We start from the raw sequence: 26191 nt of genomic DNA on the forward strand, positions 1-26191 counted from the left end.
AATATATGCACCTCAGGTGTCAAAAACCAGGGTAAAGCAGTGTGTAGTTAAAACAACATACAGAAAAAAAAAGTTTTTATTAGGGGAAATTCACACTGAAATGCTGTCAAATTTTCATGAGATTGTCTTTTTTTAAAAAATGCAAATTAATTGCTACACAGGTGTGGAGAACTGAATTTAAGCTTGGAAAAATGAGAAACTGAGAGACCTGCTATTGATAGATACTTCCATCCTTACTCTGAAGTGTAAACTCAACCCTGTCCATGACAATCTTCATGAAGTCTTGTTGGAGCCAGCCGTCACAAGTGGCACTTCTTTAGGGTAAAATAAAGACACAGAAAGCCATCAATATTTCCATAATATGAGAGAGCAGCTCATTCAGACTTCTTCTCCTCTCCGGTAGCTTTTTATTGTCCTTTGTTCTGTCCAGCCGCATGGCCGTTTGCCAATCTCATGTTACCTCATCCGGTCAAGTTTTTATTACCCCTTTACCATATAAGGTAATCATTGCCCAGAGGAATGTCAGGGGGCACCCTGCAGTATTTACAAGCCTCTGCCTTAGCTTTATGACTCCCACATGCCCTCTTTCTTTATTTTATTATATCGAGTGCGATAAGCGACTCTTGTAAGGGCGGGAGCGGGCCGCGGACTGGACAACCATGCAGTACACATAGAAATTAAAGAAGGAATACATTGAATACATCAACACAAAATAACGCAAATAACTACTATAATGATCACTAAAATTAATAAATGTCGAAGCCAACTTCCATCCGGAAGCCAAGAATATAAGAATTCTGATTCCAAGCTGCATGGTAGGCTTCCTTTCCAGTTGATAGCCATGCACTTGTGTCACTCCTACAGCACTGAGATTGGTCACTGTATGTTCCTGTAAGAGAACAAGAGCTATTAAACATGAATTTCAATGTATATTGACAGTTTGGATATATGCCCCATGATTCTTTCCCCTCTTTAATTTGAAAACAAATGGGGGCAGGCATACACACCCAACATGCAATAAACTGGTAAACTTAATCATATCTTGCACAAAAATATTATCCCTCCATATTTTATGATAATTTTCTCCCCTAAAAGTCTTATTCAACAACACAGTTCTTATAGTTCGAGAGTGGCTGAGCCGTGGATGCTGCCAGCCAGAGTAGGATTCTGATGACTGTGGCTTGCCAGCCGATAAGGTGAAATATGGTGGTTTCAACTGGACTGTGTCGTCTGCTCCTCTTCCTTGTATAAAGGTGCAGGAAAGGATGGCAAGGCAAATGGTGAGGAAGGCAAACACTGCCAGATGCAGTTCGTGTGCAGCACCTCTAGGTGGCGCATGCGGAAAGGTTTCGATGCTTCATCCACAAAATGCTGACAAAGTGTAGGGGAGTTCCGCATGCTGTGAAGCAGGACAACCCACTGATATCGCTGGGTGGGCTGCAAATTGTTATATACTGGCAATGTAAAAGCAAACTGTTCCTGTCTGCTGGGGCCAGTGGGATGAAGACGGTTCAATGTGGCCAAAAGTCAATTGTTCAGAAATAAGCTGTTCAGAAACGAGATGGTGCCATTGCTGCAGATTTTCCTTTTGGTGGAGGCCACTGTTCTACCCAAACTGAGGTATCAGTGATCTTGGTTTGCCACGCTGGAAACGTTGTATCGGTGGCTACAGGCTGGTTTTTATTTTGCGCTGCTGCTAACAGATGAGCTGCTGTACCTACAGACTGACAAATGCGAAGCATAGCCGCTGTGTCTGTGGTAGGATTGTGTATTATCGGGCGCAACGCAACCTTACAATCCTCATTTGCATTTTCAAAGGCCAATTGTTTGATAATTATTTGTTTGGCTTCAGGATTTTCAATTTGTCTACTCACTGCTGTAATCAGCCTGTCCATGAAGGAGGAATATGATTCTCTAGGTTCTTGTCTGATTGAACCCCACCTAGACTGAATACTGGTGGGTTCCGGGATTTTTCTCATTGCTTGTTGAGCAGCAAGAGCAGCATCCCTCAATAAAATCTGCAGCAGTGTGGCTTGCACTGAAGCCTGATCAAAGGGCCCACGCCCCATCATAGCATCCATCACATCTGCGAGGGTAAGATTAGGATTATTCCCTCTTGCTTGTTGCAGTAAAGCAGGAGCATAAGGACGACAGGCGATTTCCCATTCATGGGCAAACAATACACCTGCTGATGGGGGTAACACTGTACGTGCCAAAAGCTTGATGTCATCTGGCACCAAAAGCTGGGCTAATGTGGCTTCCAAAAGAGCTTGTGTAAATGGAGCTTGCAGTCCATTTGTCCTAACTGACAATTGCAGTTCTTTCAAGATTTTAAAGTCAAAAGGTTGGTGCTGGGCTTGAGTTCCTGCTGGAGCACCAGCAGGGGGCACAATAACAGGGAATGCCATGGTATCCTGTGATAAGGAACAGGCAAGTACTGCATGTTGAAAGGGGGTAGCTTGTTCTGCTGCTGAAAGAGTAGGGTCATTTCCAGCCAGACCACTGTATTTTGGCAGGATTGGGTTCTCTGGTGAGGGGACTGTAATCTGGAGGTTTGGGGTCTGGGGCTGCTGGCAAAGCAAGTGCTGGAACACATGGCAGAACAGCAGACTGAATTAAAGAAGCTGAAGGTTGTATTGGCAATGAAGCCATGGAGATATTTTTTGGTGATAAAGAGCCCATAGCATATCGAATTTTACACCAAGCATTTAAAATTCGAACACCTATGCTGGGATGTCCATGAAAATGTGCTCCAATCTTATCCCATTGTTTTAGTTCCCAAGTCCCATTTGCAGCAAACCAGGGGCAATGCTCATCGATGGCCAGAATGAGCTGTATCAAATCACCATCAGGAACTTCCAATTTGTTGGAGGAGAGGAGAAATTTTAAGTCTCTTAAAAATTTCTGTTGGGGAGTAGTCAAAGAGGTGCCCATGTTTCTAAAATCAATATAAAAGGGGGATCAAACTCACCAGGGATCTTTTTTTTAAAGATGTATAAGCACTTTGAAATCCTTGCCGGACGTGGTGAGCCAATGATATCCACTGCTTGGATCGAAAGTCCTCTCACAGTGTCTTTTAAAATCCTCTTAGTCTGCCTCAGACTGTTTGCTTTAAGTTGCTTCTCTCGGTTCTCTTTGAAGTTTGAAGTCAGTCAAGTTTTTATTACCCCTTTACCATATAAGGTAATCATTGCCCAGAGGAATGTCAGGGGGCACCCTGCAGTATTTACAAGCCTCTGCCTTAGCTTTATGACTCCCACAAAGTATGGTCCACTATAGCTTTGGTCAAGCTAGATGGAATCATTCTTGAGCAAAGTTTGAAATCCCTTCTTCTTATAGGTAACTTCATTAAATGTTTCACGGCCAAAGCAATCCAAAGTGGGAGGAGGAAGGAAAACCCAAAGTTGAGGCACCACAAAACCCAAATCCCTGCTGGGCTTGTGGTGGAAGCAGGGGGCATTTCACCATTTGTTTTCCCTTATTTATGCCTAAATATGACAGGAACTATTAATTTAGCCTTCCTGCGGGGACAGCCCTGATACACAGTGTTGTAATTCCACATTTCACAATAGTTCCTTGACACCTGGGTGGGATGCTGGATCGGACAATGTTGGCACTTCTGCAGCCCAGAAAACCCCAGGATGTCTTAAGCCCTTTTGAAGACTGCCTCTTCAAAATGGATGCTGTTGAGTCCCTGTATATATTGATTGAACTGTAGCTGGAGAAAATGGGGAAGTAGGGGAAGGCGCATTGCTGTTTTTTGAGTTTCTAAAGCTGATCTCTTTTTCTTTTCTTTTCTTTTCCCAGGCCATCTTTTCCATCTCCCCGCCACCCTTTTAATTTTTTTGGCCTGTTATTTCCTTGTAAGTAACAGCACCGCAATCTTCGCCTGCCTTTCCTTTCAGCGCAGTCAGTCCCAGGCAATTAGCTGCTACAATTCCACCAGAGGGCTTGCAGATATCAGCACTCTCAAAGGCAAGGCGGATGCTTTTCAAAGCCGCTGTCGTCGTCAGAGGGGAAGAAAACAGGAGTGAAATTTCTGGCCTACTTGCCTGACAAGTAGAAATATGAAACAAACCTGAATCTTAACAACCTCGTAACTTTTTTTCATCTCTCCTTCGATGTCGGGATGTCAAAGACGACCACGAGGGTCCTGTTAATTGGCGCAGGCTCCACCAGCCGAACCTCCTCCTCTTCCTTCCTAGTTATTAGTGCTGCAGAAAGAAAAATTGCAGTCTTCAATTGCCTCAGCCACATAATACAAACCTGGTTGTGAAATATGAGGTGTTCAAAATCTGTCTTGGTTGTAAGGGCACATGATTTCCATATTAAGATGCCCTCTGTATATTTTAACATCCCCCCTTAAGGCCATCCTGACAGACAGCTCTGCAAACAATCCCGGGGACATTGGCTAATTGTACTAATCCGATTCAAATGAGCTTCTTTCTTTCCCACTTACCTCAGTGTGTTTCATCTACTTTTTAATTGGGTCACTGTTAAGTAGGCAACTTCAGACAAATTCTTCTGACAGACTTGCAGTCCATGTGAGTTTTCACCATCACGTTGGATCAAAGACATCGTCCCTGGAAAAGGGCTGGGGTTTTCTAACCAAGAGGCACTCATTTTGCTTGCCTGCACTGCCCAGCTTCCTGATATATGCTCCGCCACTTAGACTGCAATCTCACACGGATTTACTTGGGAGTGAACTCAATGGGAACATTTCTGAGCAGGCAAGCATAGGGTTGCACTGTTGGTGGCAGAGATAGAGCGAAGCTGTTTTATTCATGCTTTAGGCTGCAGTGGCTCCTTGGCAGGGCTGGACAGGTGAGTCTGCTGCCTCATCCACAGCATGCAAAGTGACCAGGGCAGAAGGTGGCAGCAGCACAGTGAACAGAGCCAGCTCTGCCAGTCTCTCTCTTCCCCATTAAAACATCCCATTTCCATTGCCCCAGCCAGTGGTATAAAACATCTGGAGGGCACAGGGCTAGGAAAGACTGACCTAGCTGGATTCAAGCAATCTTAAGTTTTTCCTGTACCCATTTGGTGTTTACATCTGAAATGCATAGGACCCCAAACTAATTTCCTATAGGAACTTACTGGCACCAAGCAGCAATATTAGCAAAGGGTAGCAGTGGAGCTATTACAAATTTGCTAGTTAGGCTTTTCCCTTCATTAGGGAGAGAGGCTTATTGAGGCTGCTGGCCTTTAGCAAAGATGCCTGGCATTTCCAGAAGGGGAGCGATCAGCTTTTGTGTGCAATTTGCATGAAACAATTGTTGTTGTTTAGTCGTTTAGTCGTGTCCGACTCTTCGTGACCCCATGGACTAGAGCATGCCAGGCACTCCTGTCTTCCACTGCCTCCCGCAGTTTGGTCAGACTCATGTTTGTAGCTTCGAGAACAGTGTCCAACCATCTCGTCCTCTGTCGTCCCCTTCTCCTTGTGCCCTCAATCTTTCCCAACATCAGGGTCTTTTCCAGAGAGTCTTCTCTTCTCATGAGGTGGCCAAAGTACTGGAGCCTCAGCTTCACGATCTGTCCTTCCAGTGAGCACTCAAGGCTGATTTCCTTAAGAATGGATACGTTTGATCTTCTTGCAGTCCATGGGACTCTCAAGAGTCTCCTCCAGCACCATAATTCAAAAGCATCAATTCTTCGGCGATCAGCCTTCTTTATAGTCCAGCTCTCACTTCCATACTTCACTACTGGGAAAACCATGGCTTTTACTATACAGACCTTTGTTGGCAAGGTGATGTCTCTGCTTTTTAAGATGTTGTCTAGGTTTGCCATCGCCTTTCTCCCAAGGAGCAGGCGTCTTTTAATTTTGTGACTGCTGTCACCATCTGCAGTGCTCATGGAGCCCAAGAAAGTAAAATCTCTCACTGCCTCCATTTCTTCCCCTTCTATTTGCCAGGAGGTGATGGGACCAGTGGCCATGATCTTCGTTTTTTTGATGTTGAGCTTCAGACCATATTTTGCGCTCTCCTCTTTCACCCTCATTAAAAGGTTCTTTAATTCCTCCTCACTTTCTGCCATCAAGGTTGTGTCATCTGCATATCTGAGGTTATTGATATTTCTTCCGGCGATCTTAATTCCGGCTTGGGATTCATCCAGCCCAGCCTTTCGCATGATGAATTCTGCATATAAGTTAAATAAGCAGGGAGACAATATACAGCCTTGCCGTACTCCTTTCCCAATTTTGAACCAATCAGTTGTTCCATATCCAGTTCTAACTGTAGCTTCTTGTCCCACATAGAGATTTCTCAGGAGACAGATGAGGTGATCAGGCACTCCCATTCCTTTAAGAACTTGCCATAGTTTGCTGTGGTCGACACAGTCAAAGGCTTTTGCATAGTCAATGAAGCAGAAGTAGATGTCTTTCTGGAACTCTCTAGCTTTCTCCATAATCCAGCGCATGTTTGCAATTTGGTCTCTGGTTCCTCTGCCCCTTCGAAATCCAGCTTGCACTTCTGGGAGTTCTCGGTCCACATACTGCTTAAGCCTGCCTTGTAGAATTTTAAGCACAACCTTTCTAGCGTGTGAAATGAGTGCAATTGTGCGGTATTTGGAGCATTCTTTGGCACTGCCCTTCTTTGGGATTGGGATGTAGACTGATCTTCTCCAATCCTCTGGCCACTGCTGAGTTTTCCAAATTTGCTGGCATATTGAGTGTAGCACCTTAACAGCATCATCTTTTAAAATTTTAAATAGTTCAGCTGGAATATCATCACTTCCACTGGCCTTGTTATTAGCAGTGCTTTCTAAGGCCCATTTGACTTCACTCTCCAGGATGTCTGGCTCAAGGTCAGCAACCACACTACCTGGGGTATATGAGACATCCATTTCTTTCTGGTATAGTTCCTCTGTGTATTCTTGCCACCTCTTCTTGATGTCTTCTGCTTCTGTTAGGTCCTTTCCACTTTTGTCTTTGTACAAAAAGTTCCTTTCATATCTCCAATTTTCTTGAACAGATCTCTGGTTTTTCCCATTCTATTGTTTTCCTCTATTTCTTTGCATTGCTCGTTTAAGAAGGCCTTCTTGTCTCTCCTTGCTATTTTTGGGAAATCTGCATTCAATTTCCTGTATCTTTCACTATCTCCCTCACATTTTGCTTGCCTTCTCTCCCCCACTATTTGTAAGGCATCGTTGGACAGCCACTTTGCTTTCTTGCATTTCCTTTTCATTGGGATGGTTTTAGTTGCTGCCTCCTGTATAATGTTATGAGCCTCCATCCATAGTTCTTCAGGCACTCTGTCCACCAAATCTAAATCCTTAAACCTGTTCCTCACTTCCACTGCGTATTCATAAGGGATTTGACTTAGATTGTATCTTACCAGCCCAGTGGTTTTTCCTACTTTCTTCAGTTTAAGCTTGAATTTTGCTATAAGAAGCTGATGATCTGAGCCACAGTCAGCTCCAGGTCTTGTTTTTGCTGACTGTATAGAGCTTCTCCATCTTTGGCTGCAGAGAATATAATCAATCTGATTTCGATGCTGCCCATCTGGTGATGTCCATGTGTGGAGTCGTCTCTTGTGTTGTTGGAAAAGAGTGTTTGTGATGACCAGCTTGTTCTCTTGGCAGAACTCTATAAGCCTTTGCCCTGCTTCGTTCTGAACTCCAAGGCCAAACTGAAACATGAAACAATACAGAATGCAATTTGTGTGAGACAAATCGGGGACAGAATAAAAACTAGAAATGAATCCAAGCAGCTTTCGGTTGCAGGTTTTTCTGGGCACATCCAATGTGTGTGCTAGCGAAGCAAGAGAAGCAACGAGCTTAGCTAACAGTCCCTAAGAAAAACTCCTGCGCCGTGCACTGTGCACTCAATGTTTAGATAGCAGAGTGCAAATGAAAGCAATTCCAGAATTTGTCATGACCTGACAGCAGTCCTTACATCGAGCTGCAGCAGAGAAGGGCCATCACCCACTGCTAAGAAACTAGGCTCCTTTATCCACCTGCTCTAACCTGGCCAAGCATCCATTATTACGTCAGGCTGCAGAAATGAAGAGATGGAATGCAGGGCTGCTCCTCTGGCGCATCTCAAAGACTAGCAGTGTTTTGTGCCTTAGAACCATAGAATTGTAGAGTTGGAAGCCCCCTGGGGGTCATCTAGTCCAACCCCTGCAATGCAGGAATCTCAGCTAAAGCATCCATGACAGATGGCCACCCAACCTCTCCAATAAAGGAGGTTTTGACCTTTCCCATCCCAGCTGCCAATGCCATTCAAATAACTTTTAACTAAGAAATTGAGCCTGTGTTTTCTTATTTCCTCCTTCCTCACAACTTATTTTCCTTTTATGTTGTGGCTTTTTATATTGTAATCCTGAGGACAAGGACTAGGTAAAGGTAAAGGTACCCCTGCCCGTACGGGCCAGTCTTGACAGACTCTGGGGTTGTGCGCCCATCTCACTTAAGAGGCCAGGGGCCAGCGCTGTCCGGAGACACTTCCGGGTCACGTGGCCAGTGTGACATCGCTGCTCTGGCGAGCCAGAGCCGCACACGGAAACGCCGTTTACCTTCCCGCTGGTAAGCGGTCCCTATTTATCTACTTGCACCCGGAGGTGCTTTCGAACTGCTAGGTTGGCAGGCGCTGGGACCGAGCAGCGGGAGCGCACCCCGCCGCAGGGATTCGAACCGCCGACCTTTCGATCGGCAAGCCCTAGGCGCTGAGGCTTTAACCCACAGCGCCACCTGCATCCCTGCGAGGACAAGGACTATCCTCTCTCTTTTTTAGTGATTTGTAAGTTGCTCTGGGAGTCTCTTTTTGGCTAACAAGCAGGATACACACACACAATTTAGTTGGTAGCTTTTCAGTTCATAGAAATTAGCTTTTCTAGCAGTTCAGTTGCGTTCTTTCTCCCTTTCTGCAGAGACATTAATGATGATAGAAGGGGCTTAGGATATATAAATCTAGGTTTAAAGAATATAGCTTTGTGGCTAAGGTATTAGTGATGGCTTCAAAAAAAACTTCTTTTTCTCTCTCTCCCCTCCCCCCCCCTTTTCAATTTTACCACAGGCTCTCAGAGTATTTTCACATGATTGAAGTTGTCCTCAAATTGATGCCACATAGAGACACTCTGGGATTGATTTTGTGCAGTGTATATTCAGTAAACATACCGCAAATGAACAGGAAAATATTGGTTGGATAGTGGGCGAGTGGCAAAGTCTGCTCCATAAAAATTGAATTTCAACCGTGCGCAAATACCCCCCTGTGACCACACACAAATTGCAGCTGCAGGCAGCATCTGTCGATGTAAGGAATGGACAAGCAAAAAACCCACAAAATAAAGCTGTTTCAGTTCACAAAACTTTCAATGTCTCATCATTTCCCCATTTCCTTTGAGAACTGTTTGAGTTTATGTCTGGTCTGATTAAAAATTTTTTAGTATGCTTTCTGCATGATCTGTTAGAGAAGGGTTGAGGAACCTGCAACCCTCCAGATGTTGCTAGATTAAAACTCCCACCATCCCTGAGCCTTGGCAATGCTGGCTGGGGCTGATGGGAGTTGGAATCTGAAAACATCTGGAGGTCCACAGGTTTATCATTCCTGCGCTAAATGTGGATATCACACGGCAATACAGAGTTAACCAAATGCAATTCCCCTCCTCCATGTATAACTGACCATTGTTAGACCATTGTTAGACTAGAAACTATTTGTGACAATGGCTTAATACATGAACTCATCATAGAATCATAGAATTGTAGAGTTAGAAGGGACCCAGAAGGTCATTAGTCCAGCAGGGATCTCAACTAAAGCATCCATGACAGATGGCCATCCAACCTCTAATTAAAAACCTCCAAGGAAGGAGAGCCCACCACCTCTTGTGGGAATCCGTTCCACTGTCTAACAGCTCTTACTGTCAGAAAGTTAAAACAAAATAAAAAAATTCCTTCCAGTAGCACCTTAAAGACCAACTAAGTTAGTTCTTGGTATGAGCTTTCATGTGCATGCACACTTCTTCAGATACACGAAAGCTCGTACCAAGAACTAACTTAGTTGGTCTTTAAGGTGCTACTGGAAGGATTTTTTTTATTTTGTTTTGACTATGGCAGACCAACACGGCTACCTATCTGTGTCAGAAAGTTCTTACTGTTCTTACTGTTGTTTATTCGGAATCTCCTTTCTTGTAACTTAAATCCATTGAATCCATTGACAAACTGGAACGTGTCCAGAGGAGGGCAACCAAAATGGTCAAAGGCCTGGAAACGATGCCTTATGAGGAACGGCTAAGGGAGCTGGGCATGTTTAGCCTGGAGAAGAGGAGGTTAAGGGGTGATATGATAGCCATGTTCAAATATATAAAAGGATGTCACATAGAGGAGGGAGAAAGGTTGTTTTCTGCTGCTCCAGAGAAGCGGACACGGAGCAATGGTTCCAAACTACAAGAAAGAAGATTCCACCTAAACATTAGGAAGAACTTCCTGACAGTAAGAGCTGTTCGACAGTGGAATTTGCTGCCAAGGAGTGTGGTGGAGTCTCCTTCTTTGGAGGTCTTTAAGCAGAGGCTTGACAACCATAGAGTTGGAAGAGACCACAAGGGCCATCGAGTCCAACCCCCTGCCAAGCAGGAAACACCATCAGAGCACTCCCTCTCTGTTCTTGATTAGGATTACTAGATTAGGGGGCACTCGCATATTGCCAGATAAAGAAATGCATCACCCCAGAGAAACAGGATGGGTGGGATGAAGGAGGATACATATTTGCATGAAATATGCACATGCTGAACAATATTTATAAATGGTCCCTGGGATTTACATAGAAATACAGCACATCTCATCATAGTGGGGAAGTCTGGGACCACATCACCTGTGTGCCTGCTCAGTCTGCTACCCAAGGGCAACTTCCGCATCTTATGATTCTTCTTTAAACCAGACCTGGGCTGGACAGCCCTTCAAATGGAGGACTACTTCAAACAGAGGACTGCCCTCTGTAAAGTAGGATGCATGGCACCCTAGCTTAAATTTCTGTTGTCCCGTTTTGAAAAGCCTCACCACGAACAAATGCACCTGGAAAAAATTGCAGGAAATGGGTCTTTTTTTGCTCCACAAAACTCTTGACACAATTGTCATTCCTCACGTGCATGCAGGAAGTACCCGTGACGTTGATTGGTTGAGTGTGTCAAAACCGTTCCTAATAGGCGTAATTAGCAAGCAACTTGTGATCCTTAATTTAGATTGATGGGGTGCTGTCATGGAATATTAGGATTACAATTGACCTACCTTGACAAGCTGTCCCTATAACACTGTGCTCACCTGAAAGATTTACTGAACATTTGATTAACAGTTGAATCTTGACATACTTGTTCAGGTAAGCACACCAGAGTCTTTATCTCATCCGCTGTGTAAGGTGGATTTGATTCATAAAAAGGTTCCTCCTGTCATGGTGATTTCCCCCCACTATTATATCTCATGGTAGAGATCTTGCTTACTGGTTTTCATTACCCATGAGTCTTGTGCTCCCTGTACTTCTAGACTGAGCCCCTTCTTGCTCTCAGCTCTCAACCAAACCCTCTTTGCTGAGTCAGCCCAAATTTACTCTCTAGTCTGAACTCCCTGTGGACTCACTAGCATCTACATGCAAAGCGGAGTGCAAAGCAGAGGTCTCGGTGCCTAACCTCTCTTGTAATTTAATGGCTTTTAGGAAACCGTGCAGTTGGGATGGAGAGACAAAAAAATAAAATAAATCCGAGTCATCATCTTCTACTCTGCTGTTTTCCCCCTTATATGGTAGCTTCCCATGTCTCTGACTGGTGGACTGCAAGTCTAAGGACACAGAAAACTGCATTGCACTGAGTCAGATCACTGGGTTCATCTAGCTGAGTATTGTCTACACTGAGTGGTAGCACAATGTCCAGGATTACAGACAGAGGTCTCTCCCAGTCCTCCCTGGAGATGCCATGAATTGAACCTGAGACCTTCTACCTGCAAAGCAGATGTTTTACCACTGAGCTATAGCCCTTCATCCATCACCTGAGAAGAACAAGTTACTTAAACCAAGGAAGCAGCCAAGAATAACCTACTGGCTTCTTGCACCACATGGTCCCAGCTTTTCTTGTAGCTGCAACATTACCCTTGACCTTCTGCAATGTAAGTTCTGAAGCACAGCAGAGAACAAACAAGTAGCTCTATTCTCTGGTCAAGCTATCATGGCAGTGCAGAGAATACAGCCCCTGAATCCTACTGTTTGAGTTCCTAGACCTAGACTGATCCGTGCAGCTTTACACAAAGAGCAGAAGCTCCTTTTTATCATCTCTTCTCAATATGGCAAAAGATAGCACTCCTCCTCCCATGGAGTGGGAAGGGAATACAACCTTGGAAGAACTTAGGTGTAAAGCCAGGAATAATTAAAAATCATAGCATGGAAGCTAAAATCACTGGAATCTTCCACTAAAATATCTGTGGACAACTTGGCTTATGTATCCTTATGCTAACTATCTACCCATATAGAGGCATTACTACTGTCCTGGCTCTTGCCAGATGAAGATCAACCCCTAAACAGGATGCACAAAGGTGGTCTGTAATTGATTCTGCCCCACTTTCTCACAGATGCTTTGAAAGTGCCCTTAACCACAGCAGGATCTGAGGCTCTTCCCTTCCATTCTACAACCAACAACCAACAAACAAACACACCTTTCATTCACTAGACCCAGCTGTAAAAGACCTCAAGCCCTGGCATGAGTGAATGAACTCCGAAAGAAGTGGGAAGCCAGCGGATCAGCTTGTGAGTACAAATTAGTTCAGTGTTTATTATTAAATAGCATGTTGTGTAGCTGATGTCTGGGGGTCCCAGTTACTCTCTTATTCTCTTGCCACATGTCTTTTTATACCGTGCACTTTCCTTTCTAAGTGTCATCTCTAAAAACCATCAGGATGCAGCAGATGATGCCAGAAAAAGTCATGCTTTTGTAAATCCAGCAAAGCAAGAGGTGATTTTTTTTTAAAAAAAGTAAATACTGGCTTTATTGAGTACATTACACAAGCCCTAGCAAAAACTAGCCTCTCTTCTAATGGCTCCATCATTTGTATTCCTTACCCAGCTCCAAATCCTCGTCAGCGTTGCTACAGATTCTGGTAGGAGCCTATTTATTTCCTTGCAATAATCTTAAAACGGTTTAACCCCCTCACGACTATCCCAGAAGCAATCCCTGAAAGCATTTGCATAGGAAGAGTGTATATCAGACTGACTTCTTCCAGAGATTCTTCTTACTGCAATTCCTTCGTAGCCAGATTGTCATCTTGACAGTTTTCCCTTTACCATCTGCATGCCTGTCTTTCACTCCCCTTGTCCCTCTGGTCACATAATCCCCCATCCCACCAGTGAATGATGGATGAGACAGGTTCGAGCTCAACTCCAGGCTGCCAGGGGCCTTGAAGTGAAGAAGGAAAAACTATGAAAATGCCTCCCTCAGTCAGAGCCAATGTGCACCTTAAATGATAAACCCAAGTGATGTGCTGGCAAACACTGCCAAGTGTGAACAGGAGAGGTCTGTCTTTAGACATAGTAGTGGAACATTCAATGCTCATGTTCTGGGGATCTGTAATTAGGGATGGGTAGATTTGACAGTTCATGTTTCTCCCCATTTTGTATTTTTCCATGCTTACGTCCAGCTTTTCACATTTCCACATCAGTATGCGGAATTTTTGTTTTAAAGTAGCCATTATGAAAATTCAAATTTCTCCTAATATGCACAATTTTGTATGCAATTTTGCCTAACATGCGTGGTTTTGTGAAGTATTTTTCTCTGATATATTTTCATGAATATATGCATTTTTATGCACGTTTTGCTGGGGTATATTTCTGTACACATTACTTCACTGGAGTCCTGCACTACAAAATTCAGAGAATTGTGGATTTCAAAGGATATGTGTTTCAGTTTGCAAAGTGATTTTTTTTTTAAGTGCTCATTAGGTACTTTTGCATTTAAAAGCAAACTGGGGGCTTATCTACAATTACATTTTGCCCTGCTTTTTTCAGGCACAGATCTGGATCCAAGTGCCTCCCCTTTTTTGTCCCGAAGCTTTCCCTGCAAAAACCCACTCTTTGAAGTGCAACAAACAACTCTGTTCCTTTGTCTGAATGATGAGTGTCACCTACAGGAAGCCAACTGTGCATTCCTGGTCTCCATGTTCGAACACCATGTTTTACTGATTTTCTTTTTCTTTTCTTTTCTTTTCTTTTCTTTTAAAAAACGTTTTAAAGGTTTTCCTCCATGGCAATGCCTGTGGATTTAAACCATTTATCCCTACGCATGCTCAGATGTTCTGTTGTACTCACACGACCAGCTAGCAAGTATCTTCCACCTTCCTGAAAAGCCGAAAAATGTTTGGGATAGGTATCTGATCATAATACCATGTTTGCACATTTTTTTAGTATTTTATGCAAAATTGGCTGGACAGTACAGGAGGTTAATAAAAAACTATGCTTGAAACTCCCTAAATTCTGTGCCCCTGAAGGACCAGGTGTGCAGCCTGGGTGTCATTTTGGACTCACAGCTGTCCATGGAGGCACAGATCAATTCTGTATCCAGGGCAGCTGTCTACCAGCTCCATCTGGTACGCAGGCTGAGACCCTACCTGCCTGTGGACTGTCTCGCCAGAGTGGTGCATGTTCTGGTTATCTCTCGCTTGGGCTACTGCAATGTGCTCTATGTGGGGCTACCTTTGAAGGTGACCCGGAAACTACAACATATCCAGAATGTGGCAGCTAGACTGGTGACTGGGGGCAGCCGCCGAGACTATATAACACCGGTCCTGAGAGACCTACATTGGCTCCCAGTACTTTTCCTTTTTTAAAAATATTTATTTATACAACAAGAAAACACACACACAAAAAACCACAAACACCAATTTACACACAAATTACAAAAATAACCATAGACACATATTTTTCTTGGCAAACAATAAAACACCTATTGGTCTTAACACTAAAGACCCAACTTTTTTCCTCAAAGAAGACAGAGTGCAACCTGGAGGAAGAAGGAACAATTCAACCATGGGCACTTGGTGCTGAAATACAGATAACAAGGATGGGTGTCCGTTCCATGTCACTCCCTACTCCACAGGTTCAAACTCAGTTCCCCACGATCCAGCTACTATACAGGCAATTAGTGTTGGAATTGGGCAAAAGGTTAGTAAAGCAGAGGCTGGGAAGGGCAAATGGGCAGAATAAATCAGCTCATTGCCCTCGAGGAAAGCTAAAGATCACTCTCATGCTGGATGCAGAATGTTGGCTGTTATTTATGTTGTAAATATATGGAAAGGTGTGAAAATCTACTGTTTGATCTGAAAACATGCCCTTTTAACAAATGCATCCCTTGCAGGGAGAAAACAAGTAGTGCTGTTTTGGATAGCACTGTAATAACGACAACACATATACTAATAAGACGCCCACACATCCAAGCACACACATCCCAAAAATGTGCAGATGCTTTTATGACACTTACCAAGCTCTGACGCACTTGGTTCTCTAACGTTTGAAGATTTAGAATTCACAGATTTGCAGAAGTATTACACCATGGCCAGAAATGGGAGATGGTGCCATGTTAGGAAACATCATGAGATTGGACAAGACAGATGCAACCTTTGTATTTTGTAACTGGTTTAACCAGCCTCCTTGGTCAGAGGGGCATAATGTCTAAAGTGGTTCTTTTGATTTTAAATTTAAACCATCTGTTTATGTTAAGGGAGCTGTTGATCAGGGTCAATTTATATTTTTGTTGTAAATATTATCTATGAGTGAACCTCCAGTGAAAGAGAAAAGAATGGTAGATTGTCACACATCTTATCCCTTGAATGACATTTGGGACAGAGGAAGGGGGTGGCTCCTGACAGGTCATGGATACAGGCTGTGATCACATTCTCAGTTTTCTGGTTGATACTTCAATTCCTTACCCAATTCACACACAAAAAAATCCCAAACTCAAAACATTGTAGTACAGTAATACCTCGTTAGGTTCATGTTGCGTCTTTTCGGCTTGCGAATGCGGCAAACCCGTAAATGTATACTTCAGGGTTTCACCACATGCGTGTGTGCAGAAGTGTTCTGCGCACTTCGCGCATGCACAGAAGTGTTCTGAGCGCTTTGCACATGAGCAGAACCGCTCTAACCCACTGTGCGCATGCGCAGAAGCAGTGCTCTAGTTACAGACTTTTTGGGGTGCAAATGGCACCCCAGAACGGACTGAGTCCGTAACTAGAGTTAACACTGTACTGTCAAGGAGTTGTTCAAGGCAGCTCTGGTTCATCCTTGATTGCACTGGGTCCACAAGTTGGAGTGGTCCAAGGTTATCAAAAAAAAAAAGCAGTCCAATGGTGAGGAGAGGAAGAATTAGGCTGCCTGCATCTCCTTCTTCCCCCACCATGTATAATCAGGGGTTGAACCCTAATTAAACATAGGACAAAGCCCCTGATTTGGATTAAGGCCTGGATCCAGGTCAGATTGAGTCAGTCTCAAATTATCTTAGGCTGAATTGGGGCTGTTCTGAAGAACTGGATTGGGCCCTGAATCAGACTGCAAGGGGCATGCAGAGCCCTTTTATTTAGTATTACAGTGGTACCTCAGGTTACAGACGCTTCAGGTTACATACGCTTCAGGTTACAGACTCTGCTAACCCAGAAATAGTACCTCGGGTTAAGAACTTTGCTTCAGGATGAGAACAGAAATTATGCTCCGGTGGCGTGGCAGCAGCAGGAGGCCCCATTAGCTAAAGTGGTGCTTCAGGTTAAGAACAGTTTCAGGTTAAGAACGGACCTCCGGAACGAATTAAGTAAACCCGAATGCTTTAAACGTGCATTTTATATTTGACTTCCTTTACGTTTTCTTTTGAAAATTTTAATATTTTTTTAAACTTTGCTGTGTCAAACATGCATTCTGTAGTTGACCTCCTTCATAATGTTTTTATTTTGAAATCTTTAAGATAATAGTTTCCTGTTAATTATGTTGCTTTGAATGTATACTTTATATTTGACTTTCTTCAGTAATGTTTTATTCTAGATGGTTTTATCGGATGTTTTAATGTAGGTTGCTTTGAGATTTTTTTCTTAAAAATATATAGTGGTATAGAAATGCAATGAATAATAATAAAACTAGGAGTGGTGAGTGTTAAAAACAAGCATTTCCTTTCACCATTTCATAAACCTTCTCTGCTGGCTAATTCAGGACCATTGAAGTCAAGCGAAAAGCAAAGAAATGAAAATCTGTCTCCCTTCAAAAGCAGCCCTGTGTCTGAATGGTGGTAATTGGTCCAAATGTCACCATTGCACAGGCCTAAGGTGACGTGACGTCTCCTGGTTCCATTGTGAGTATGAAAGGCAACACATTATTTCTAGGTAAATGAACAGCTGCATTTATCCATTCACAAAATGGCAGCTCCTCTCCTTTTACCTCCTACTGCTGCCATTTCTAGAGACCTATAGACCAGGGCAATCAGTTGCTGTCATGGACCGGCTGGATGCAGGGGAGAAGCACCAGCTGAGGAACCCCCAAGGGAACCCCAAGAGAAGAAGGCTCAGAGCCAGGAAAGTGGTGGTGGAATGATGATGGATAGTCAGAGAGAGAAGAGGAAGCAGACTGGGAGGAGGAGGTGTTGGAAGCTGAAGAGGTAACAGGGTTTAGTGAGCAGGAAGAGGCTGTGGCAGAGAGCAGTCCAGAATCAGAGACAGAAGTGGAGGCTGGAGAGGAGGGGGCCAAGAGGCAGCAATGAGTCAGGCTGGTGAGGAAACCAGGCATTCTCCCCCTTCTGTTGAGACCAGCTCCTCTCCCACTGGTCTCCCAGGACCAGAAGAGGGTGGAGCAAAAAGGAAGGCAAGAGGAAGGAGCCTCAGATTGCTTGGGAAGGAACCGGGGGAGGAGGAGACTTAGGGAGCCGAGGGAAGGCGGGGGGTCTTCAATCTTCACAGCTGCCTCATTGGGGCAAGAACTACGGGAACGAGTTGCTGTGCTCATTGGCCTGGTTTCCTGAGCTGTTTGTTTCTTTGAATAAAGACTTAACTTCACTGAAGCCCTGTGAGTTATTGCTAACCTGCTCCTGGCACCTACTCCTAGCAGTTGGTGGTTTTTTTTGTTTTATAAAAAAAATGCATTAAAAATTGCATTTCAGTTGTATGCATTTCTCCCTAAAATACACCTTTTTGTACTCATTATCCCCAATAAATTCTCATTGCAGAACTGCAGAGATGGTCTTATTGCTTTTAGCTTACCGAGTCCATCATGTTTTGTATTTTATTTCATTTTTATCTCATTGTACGCTGCTTTGGTAGCTTATGGCTGTGAAGCAGTTTACAACTCTGCACAAGAAACACATACCTACAAAGACTGCCTCCCAAAAAACTTATAGAAGTGTGAAATCTGGTGGATAGCTGCATTCTGGTCTAGGAATTAGTCTGGAAGTTGCAAATCAGGTCAGCTCACTTGAAAGTGCGGACTGAACAAAAATTCCCAACCCTATGTCCAACAAAGGCATCATTTCTTTTCAGGCACCAGAGGCTGGTGCTAGTAGTAGCTGAGCAAAGTGCAAAGGATTCACAGGCGAAGAGCTACTCTTCTGAATAAGCTGATGATCCATCACTGGGTTTGCAAAATAAATAGCTATCTCTTTGTAATTTCCTGTATAAATGCCAGCAGCTGTGGGAATGCTGAACTTTCCTGAGCCCTTTAATCACATTTCCTTTTTAGTCACTGGCGCTGATGTGTGTAGGTGCCATGAATATATTCCCCGCTGTCAGCATGGAGACAGAGCAGAAAGACCCCTTATTTGTTTGTCCAGATATTCATATGCATCTGAGCCAATGTATGATCTAATTGACGGATCTTCGGTTGAGGGGGCTGGAGGTGGATCGCCCCCAACGGCATCTGCACTACTCTTTCTTTCCGAGAAGGAGAGGCGTCAAGATGCTGTGTTGGGTTTGGTGGGTCACAGTTGCGCAAGCAGTGCTACCATCAAGCTTTAAGCACCCCTGGATATTGTCCCAGTGCAGTAATTGTAGACAGCCTTTTTCTGTCCAAGAGCCACATTCCCTTTGGGCAACCATGGGGTGGGGGGTGGGGAGCCGAGCAATAGCCAGTGTGCAGGGACATCTCCCCCCTTTTGCTGAACATGGTAGGAGCTGGGGTGCTCCTCCAAGTGTTGCTACTCACTAGGCTTTTCTCCCTCTCAGTGGTGAAAGCAGTGCACTTCTGCAACCTGAGGTGGGTGCTTCACCTTGTGTCATGGGTAAGCTGGCTCTGATGTCCTCTTCTTTTGCAAGCCAGTACTAATTTCCCCTTCCTTCCTTCCTTCCTTCCTTCCTTCCTTCCTTCCTTTTTATTCCAGATTTTTGTCCTTCTCCTTTCCAGTGGAACTGTCCACATCTACCCCATTTAATTGTTTCCTGGGGAATATCAGCAAATTCACTACACACACACCAGCAAGCACACAACACCACAGCAAAGTATCTATGCATTGTGTGCTGTTAATATTTGAGCTGTGTGATTTTATTCCTATATTTTCATTGTCTGGAAAGGCTGTAATCTGAAAACACACATATGATCTTTTGTGGGCGTGGTCCCATGAATGCCTACTCATATACAAAAAAGAAGGTGGTTCAAGATATCAAAATATTTCCTTCTATAGCTATTCCTATGTTATATAATGGGTGTGTGTGTTGTTTTTTTCACTTGAGTATGAATTTCTCCATTGGGAATAACTTTAGAATGAGGATGGCATATATATAAGCAGCCTGCTGCTCTGTGATCAGCTTTGAGCAAACAAAGGTGGGGGGAGAGAAAAGATGTTAGCATAATGTGTGTCTTGCCACATTTTTACAGAAAAGTGGTCTTTCATATCCCTTGGAATGAGGCAGCATAAAAACCTAAACAAAAACACATTTTCTCTCTCCTTATGTTTCCTCTTGTTCCTTTTCTTTCTCCAGCCTCCTGACTACTGCCCATCTAGCATCTCTTTGATCATGCTCAGCTTCACTCATATTTCTCTATCTTGCCTCCTTTGCTATAGGGAGAGGCATCTATTCTGTTCATGCATTTTTCAGCTGCTTTATTACCATCAGTTCAGCGACAGGATCACCTTTCTCCTCCTCCTCCTCCTCCTTCCACCACTCTGCCCTCGCCCCCCAGTTCTGGGTTCGTTAGTCACATGAGTGGCACTGGCAATTACGACAAGCCCACTCAGTATTCCGCTGGCCACTTTGCTCCTTGCCTGCTCCCACTGGTCACCCCTTCTGTGCCTGCTTTGCGTTTGTGGAGCAATCGTTACATTAAAAAACGAAGCCCTGCCTGCCAGTTCCTATTCCTGGAAAGCAAGAGTGACAGTTCAAGTGCAGCTTGGTTTGGAGACAGAGCGGTGAAACACGGTCCCTCTTTCCCCTTGGTGCTACAGCAGATGCGCCAGCTGTCATGTCAGAAATGTCCCGGGTCCTGAGCTGTAAGGTGCATGCTGGGATTCTACATTGCTGAGCATTTAGAAGCGCTGAAGAGGGTCGCTAGAGAACATTGCTGAGTGGGCCCCCTCCGTTTCATTAAATCCCAAGCATTCTTGAAAATGCGCCGCTTTGACGTGTTCATAAATGCAGGATCCAAATGATAAGCTTCTGCTGCTGTGCCGTGCGTGCAAACACAGCCAGGTATTGTGGCTTGGTGAATGCAGTCCCAGGTCCCCGCTGTCAGTATTTTGTTGGAGGGATTCAGGAGCAAGCCATAAGTTTAGCTTTGCACAATTAAAGTGGATTAGGGCTCTCTGTCACCCTGGTGCAACAAATTAAGGTTTGCTTGCTTGTTTTGTCAAATCTTTTTATTAAGTTTTACATTGCAAATTTAAATTTAATCATTAAACATCAACATCATCATTTAGGATTCCCTGAAACCTTCGACTCCCCTCTGCTCTTCCATGGTTACCACTATCAATCTTTCTTTAACTGCTTCTCTTATTTTTTCTATTTTTCTTAAATAATCAATTTTTACCATAATTTTTAGTACATTGCTTGTTCGTTTATTTTGAAATGGCTTTTTGCAGTCAGGAAAGCGATGGGAGAAAGTACTGAAAAGTGTGAGGTAAATGAATAACGGGGCAGGGAAACTGTGTAAACAACATGGAAGCAAATTAGGATGAATGTTCATTATCATATAATCTCCCCACAAACAAAGAACAGATATAGCCTAACCTCCCTGCAAACTTTGTCCAAGCTGATAATAATAATAATAATAATAATAATAATAATAATAAATTTTATTTATATCCCACCCTCCCCAGCCGAAGCCGGGCTCAGGGCGGCTAACAATAATCAAATAATCAAACCATCAAATAATCACACATTCAAAATATTTCATTATAAAAATTAATTAAAATCAAATTAATAGCAACCGATTAAGCAAGATTCTGCCAGAGGAGGGAGTTGCCAGAGGAGGGAGTCAGGCTGCGCCCTGACCAAAGGCCTGGTGGAACAACTCTGTCTTGCAGGCCCTGCGGAAAGATGTCAGGTCCCGCACGGCCCTAGTCTCTTGTGACAGAGCGTTCCACCAGATTGGAGCCGCAGCCGAGAAGGCCCTGGCTCTAGTTGAGGCCAGCCTAACCTCTCTGAGGCCTGGGACCTTGAGGATGTTATTATTTGCAGACCGTAGGTTTCTCTGTGGGGCATACCAGGAGAGGCGGTCCCGTAGGTACGAGGGTCCTAGGCCGTATAGGGCTTTAAAGGTTAAAACAAGCACCTTAAACCTGATCCTGTACTCCACCGGGAGCCAGTGCAGCTGGTATAGTACTGCATGAATGTGTTCTCGCAGCGAAGACCCCATAAGGAGTCTTGCCGCGGCATTCTGCACCCGCTGGAGTTTCTGGGTCAGTCTCAAGGGCAGCCCCACGTAGAGCGAGTTACAATAATCCAGTCTGGAGGTGACCGTCACATGGATCACAGTGGCTAGGTCAGGGCGAGAGAGATAAGGGGCCAACTGCTTAGCTTGGCGGAGATGAAAAAATGCCGCCTTTGTTATAGCTGTAATCTGCGCCTCCATAGAGAGGGAGGTATTGAAGATTACACCCAAACTCTTAACGGACGGTGCTGGCACTAATTGCACCCCCGCAAGAGATGGGAGTTGCCCCCTAATTGGATAGATCTAAGGGATCTAATGATGCTTTCTTTAAGAGCGGACGCACCACTGCCTCCTTCAGTTCCCCTGGGAATATCCCGGTGCCAAGGGACAAATTGATGATATCCCCCGGGGGGCCCGCACCTCGTCTGGACACGCTCTAATCAGCCATGACGGGCACGGGTCAAGAGGACAGGTGGTGGGCTTTCCAGCTCGGAGGAGTCTGTCCACATCGGCTGGAGATATCCGGTCAAAGTGGTCCAATACTGGACCCGAGGACAGTCGAGGGGCCTCCAGTTCCTTTATTGTATCCAAATTGGCAGGGAGGTCATGGCGGAGCAACAGGACCTTCTCCGCAAAAAAGCTCGCAAATGCCTCACAGCTGTGTGTCAGATTATTATTTAAATTTGGCTGTCCTTCAAGGGATGTTAAAGACCGAATTATACTGAATAATTGCGCCGGGCGAGAGCTAGTGGATGCAATGGAGGCCGAGAAGTAAGACTGTCAGGGAACTGCTATCAGTGCCGGAGGGAGAGAGCAAAAGCCAGAGGGATTCGAGAGAGCGACCAGGGATCGGGAGAAGCAGCCCATCTTCTGGGGAAGAGAATCAGCGTAGCACCAGTGGAGAAGGGGGGCAGATGGGGGAAGGGGCGAGGCGGTCCCATGACTCCTTGCCTGGGACCAGCGGGGAGAGTAGAGGTCCTCCGTTGCCCACGCCCTCCTTGTGCAGAAGGATTTCGCGCAGAGAGGGTAGGCGGAGACTAGGCGTCAAAGAGCTTCTTTGCTGGAAGAAGTTTAAGAAATGCCCACTCACGGATTCTGCCAGTGACTGAGTCAGCCACTGGTGAGTGGCGTCCGGACAGATAAAGTTTACTTTGGCAGCCCAGCCAGGTGTTTGCACCCAGCCAGGGAGATAGTTGCCTGCTTGCGCACGAGCAACCCCTTAGAAACCATTACAGATTATGACGAATGTTCAGTTAAACAGGTTGTCTGGAGGAGCTAACAGGAAGAAGGCTAAGGCTATAGGTTTATCAAACCTTTTAATGTCCAGTCAAATCCTGAATAATGAGCTTGCTCAGGTTAGTGGATCATGCTGTGGTCAGGCTTATGCTAAAAAAAATGTATATCTATATTTAATTGGAATGTATTTCTAAGCTTTAAGCTGGTTTTACACTTCACTAGCCTTTGAATTATAAATGAATAAATAAATAACAGATTCAGGTAGGTAGCTGTGTTGGTCTCATGCAGTCGAAATAAATAAATAAAATTGTCCAGTAGCATCTTAGAGACCAACTAAGTTTGTTCTGGGTATAAACTTTCATGTGCATGCACACCTCTTCAGATACGAAAGCTAATGTTAATGTTATTTATTTAAATAAAAAAAATTCTCTAGTAGCACCTTAGAGACCAACTAAGTTTGTTCTGGGTATAAACTTTCATGTGCATGCACACCTCTTCAGATACGAAAGCTAATACTCAGAACAAACTTAGTTGGTCTCTAAGGTGCTACTAGAGAATTTTTTTTATTTAAATAAATAACATTAACATTCAGCTACTGGAGACTTAATTCTTATCAAGCACATATTTCTTGGGACAATCATATTCACAGGTTATACCAGGGGATGGGGAGATGAGCCACCGCTATGCCGGCACAATGCTTCCTATACGCAATGCATACCGTACCCAGGAGGGGAGCACGTATAGCATAGAAAATCCACAACCAATGAAGAATGATACAACTCTGCCAGTGTCTTTGGAAACACTGTCAGAAATCACTGAAGAGGGACCATGCTCCTTTTCTGAAAATCTTCCTATTACTTTGCATGCCAGAAACAGAAGATGTTGCAGAAAGCTGCTGCCCAAGTCTCCTATATCCACCACTGTCTCTTCCTGTTGCTCATTGGGATTCTCAGCTTCATGTGGTTCTCTGAATCTCACCCTTACAGTCTATTAGTCGTCCCCCCCGCCCCCTGGCCTAATTATGATTTATTACCTGCACTGTGCGACACAGGCAAGGAAAACAACTTCCAGGCTGACACGGCGCTCTGTTTTTTTCCACCCCATATCCCTGCGTTCAGTTATTAATTCTGAGTAATTTATTTTGATGAAACCCAGAGTGACTCCCCCCGCCTTTAACCTTTGGTATAAGTCACCTCCATGAGAACACAATTAGAGGGAAGTATAAGTGGGACCCTGCAAGAAACTAGCCAGTGGGTCGTCACCTCCTAGGAAGCGTGTTCCTATTCAGGGGGCCAGGCAGACAGTCCTGCCCTGCTCCAGAACATTATGTGCTGAAAAGTGCTCACACCACTGGTGGAGGAATGGGGGGATGGGGGGAGCGCACCACCCCCAGCACCATTTGGGAGGGGGTACCATTGCATCCACCCCCCTGGACATGTGTCACGCACCCCCCACTGCTCCGGGCACGATGCCCACGCAGGCGGCGTGCCACGCCCCCTCAACAGCGGACCACACCACCCAGAACGCACACCACACCCTGGGGCACGTGCCAGCCATGCTCCCGTCTGCTCTCCGCCCCCCAGTGCCGGAGCATGCAGCTTCGCCACTGGCTCACACAGACCATTTTACTCCCCCCACTCCCAGAATATGTTCACATTAGCAGTAAGGCAATTCCCCCCACTGTGTTGCCAAGTCACTTTCCGCTGTCACTGTTCACTCCAGAGCTGGGGCAGAGATGGCTTCACCTGAAGAGTTCTTTTCCTCAGAGCCGTAGCTAGGTGATCTTGCGCCGCTGGCAGAACTGTCCAGATTGCACCCCTTAGCCACAGACAAATTAACTTTCTTTCCGCCTCTCCTCCAACACCCGTCCTCCTCCAAATTCACCCTCTATTAAAAACCATTTCTTATGAGGTAATAATTAATATTTATAGAAATATATTTTAGCTGATTTTGTGCCCCCCATCGCCTGCACCCCTGGCGGGGGCCCACCTCATCACCCCCTAGCTATGACCCTGCTTTTCCTGTGCCAAACTTCAATTCAGTTAAGCTTTTGTTTGTGCATGTGCTGTCTGCGCATGTGCAAAAGCTGCCTGAACTTTTCACACCATAATGGGACAGTAGCTTCCATTTTTGAACAGCATGGAATCTTGCACATCAAAGAGGAAAAAACTACAGGATACAGACAAACCACTTCAGTCTTTTCACACCCTCTATTTCTCCACTCACTCTAATGATAGGACCGGCCCTGGATGCAGATAGATTGCAGCTAACATCATGCGAAGCCAGCTTTAAAAACCAACTGTGGAAGCACTCTGGAGCTGCAGTAAATGGCATGTGAACCTTTAGCATTTTCCAATTTTAGTTTTCCAACAGATTCTCGTCAATTTATGGCTGCTGGAGAATATTGAGAATACTCAGTCTTCATTGCACTGTTTTGGGGTGGGAATGCTCCTTTTAGTTATACCCTGCCCCCCCCCCAAATGTATTTCCTCAAACCTCAGGTTTCCCTTATGCATCTGGATCCTACCTCCCTGTTTCTCAAGGGTCCTGCTTTGGGTCCACTTCTATCAACACAGGGACACTGAGTCCAGTATTAGAGAGTGTAATTATTACATGATTGTGGTGTTTGCCCGTTATTTTGAAATGTCTGTACAGGAGGAGAGAAAGAGTTAATAGGTAGACCAATAGAAAAGCCAGAGGCGGAGCCTACCTGTTTATAAAAGGGCTTAGCCTGAGGTTTAGTTAGTTGGTTGGTTGGTTGGTTGCGAAAAGGCAGTTGGGAAAGCAGTTGGCAGACAGATGGAAATAGAGAGACAGTTAGTGCAACTGGTTCTTGTGTGAGGGGAGGTAAAAGAGTTAGAGAAAGAATAAAATAAGACTAAGAGGGTAAAGCCTGCCAACCTAGCAGTTCGAAAGCACCTCCGGGTGCAAGTAGATAAATAGGGACCGCTTACCAGCGGGAAGGTAAACGGCGTTTCCGTGTGCGGCTCTGGCTCGCCAGAGCAGCGATGTCACGCTGGCCACGTGACCCGGAAGTGTCTCCGGACAGCGCTGGCCCCTGGCCTCTTAAGTGAGATGGGCGCACAACCCCAGAGTCTGTCAAGACTGGCCCTACGGGCAGGGGTACCTTTACCTTTACCTTTTAAGAGGGTAAAGCGTAAC

At 44.8% G+C, this 26191-nt stretch overlaps 2 long non-coding RNA genes across 2 annotated transcripts; one reads left to right on the plus strand and one right to left on the minus strand.

Moving 5' to 3' along the window:
• On the minus strand, positions 1-25889 carry LOC307218093. The gene is made up of 3 exons (XR_013839761.1): positions 25740-25889; positions 3255-4214; positions 1-271 (listed from the first exon to the last, which is right to left on the minus strand). It is a non-coding gene; the product is annotated as an uncharacterized lncRNA (long non-coding RNA).
• LOC307218427 lies at positions 1038-2484 on the plus strand. Its single transcript, XR_013839964.1, has 3 exons — positions 1038-1603; positions 1919-2128; positions 2363-2484. It is a non-coding gene; the product is annotated as an uncharacterized lncRNA (long non-coding RNA).
• Positions 25890-26191: the final 302 nt, after the last annotated feature.

Source organism: Podarcis cretensis, assembly GCF_951804945.1.
Source record: "Podarcis cretensis genome assembly, chromosome: 6".
NCBI classification, from domain to species: Eukaryota; Metazoa; Chordata; class Lepidosauria; order Squamata; family Lacertidae; genus Podarcis; species Podarcis cretensis.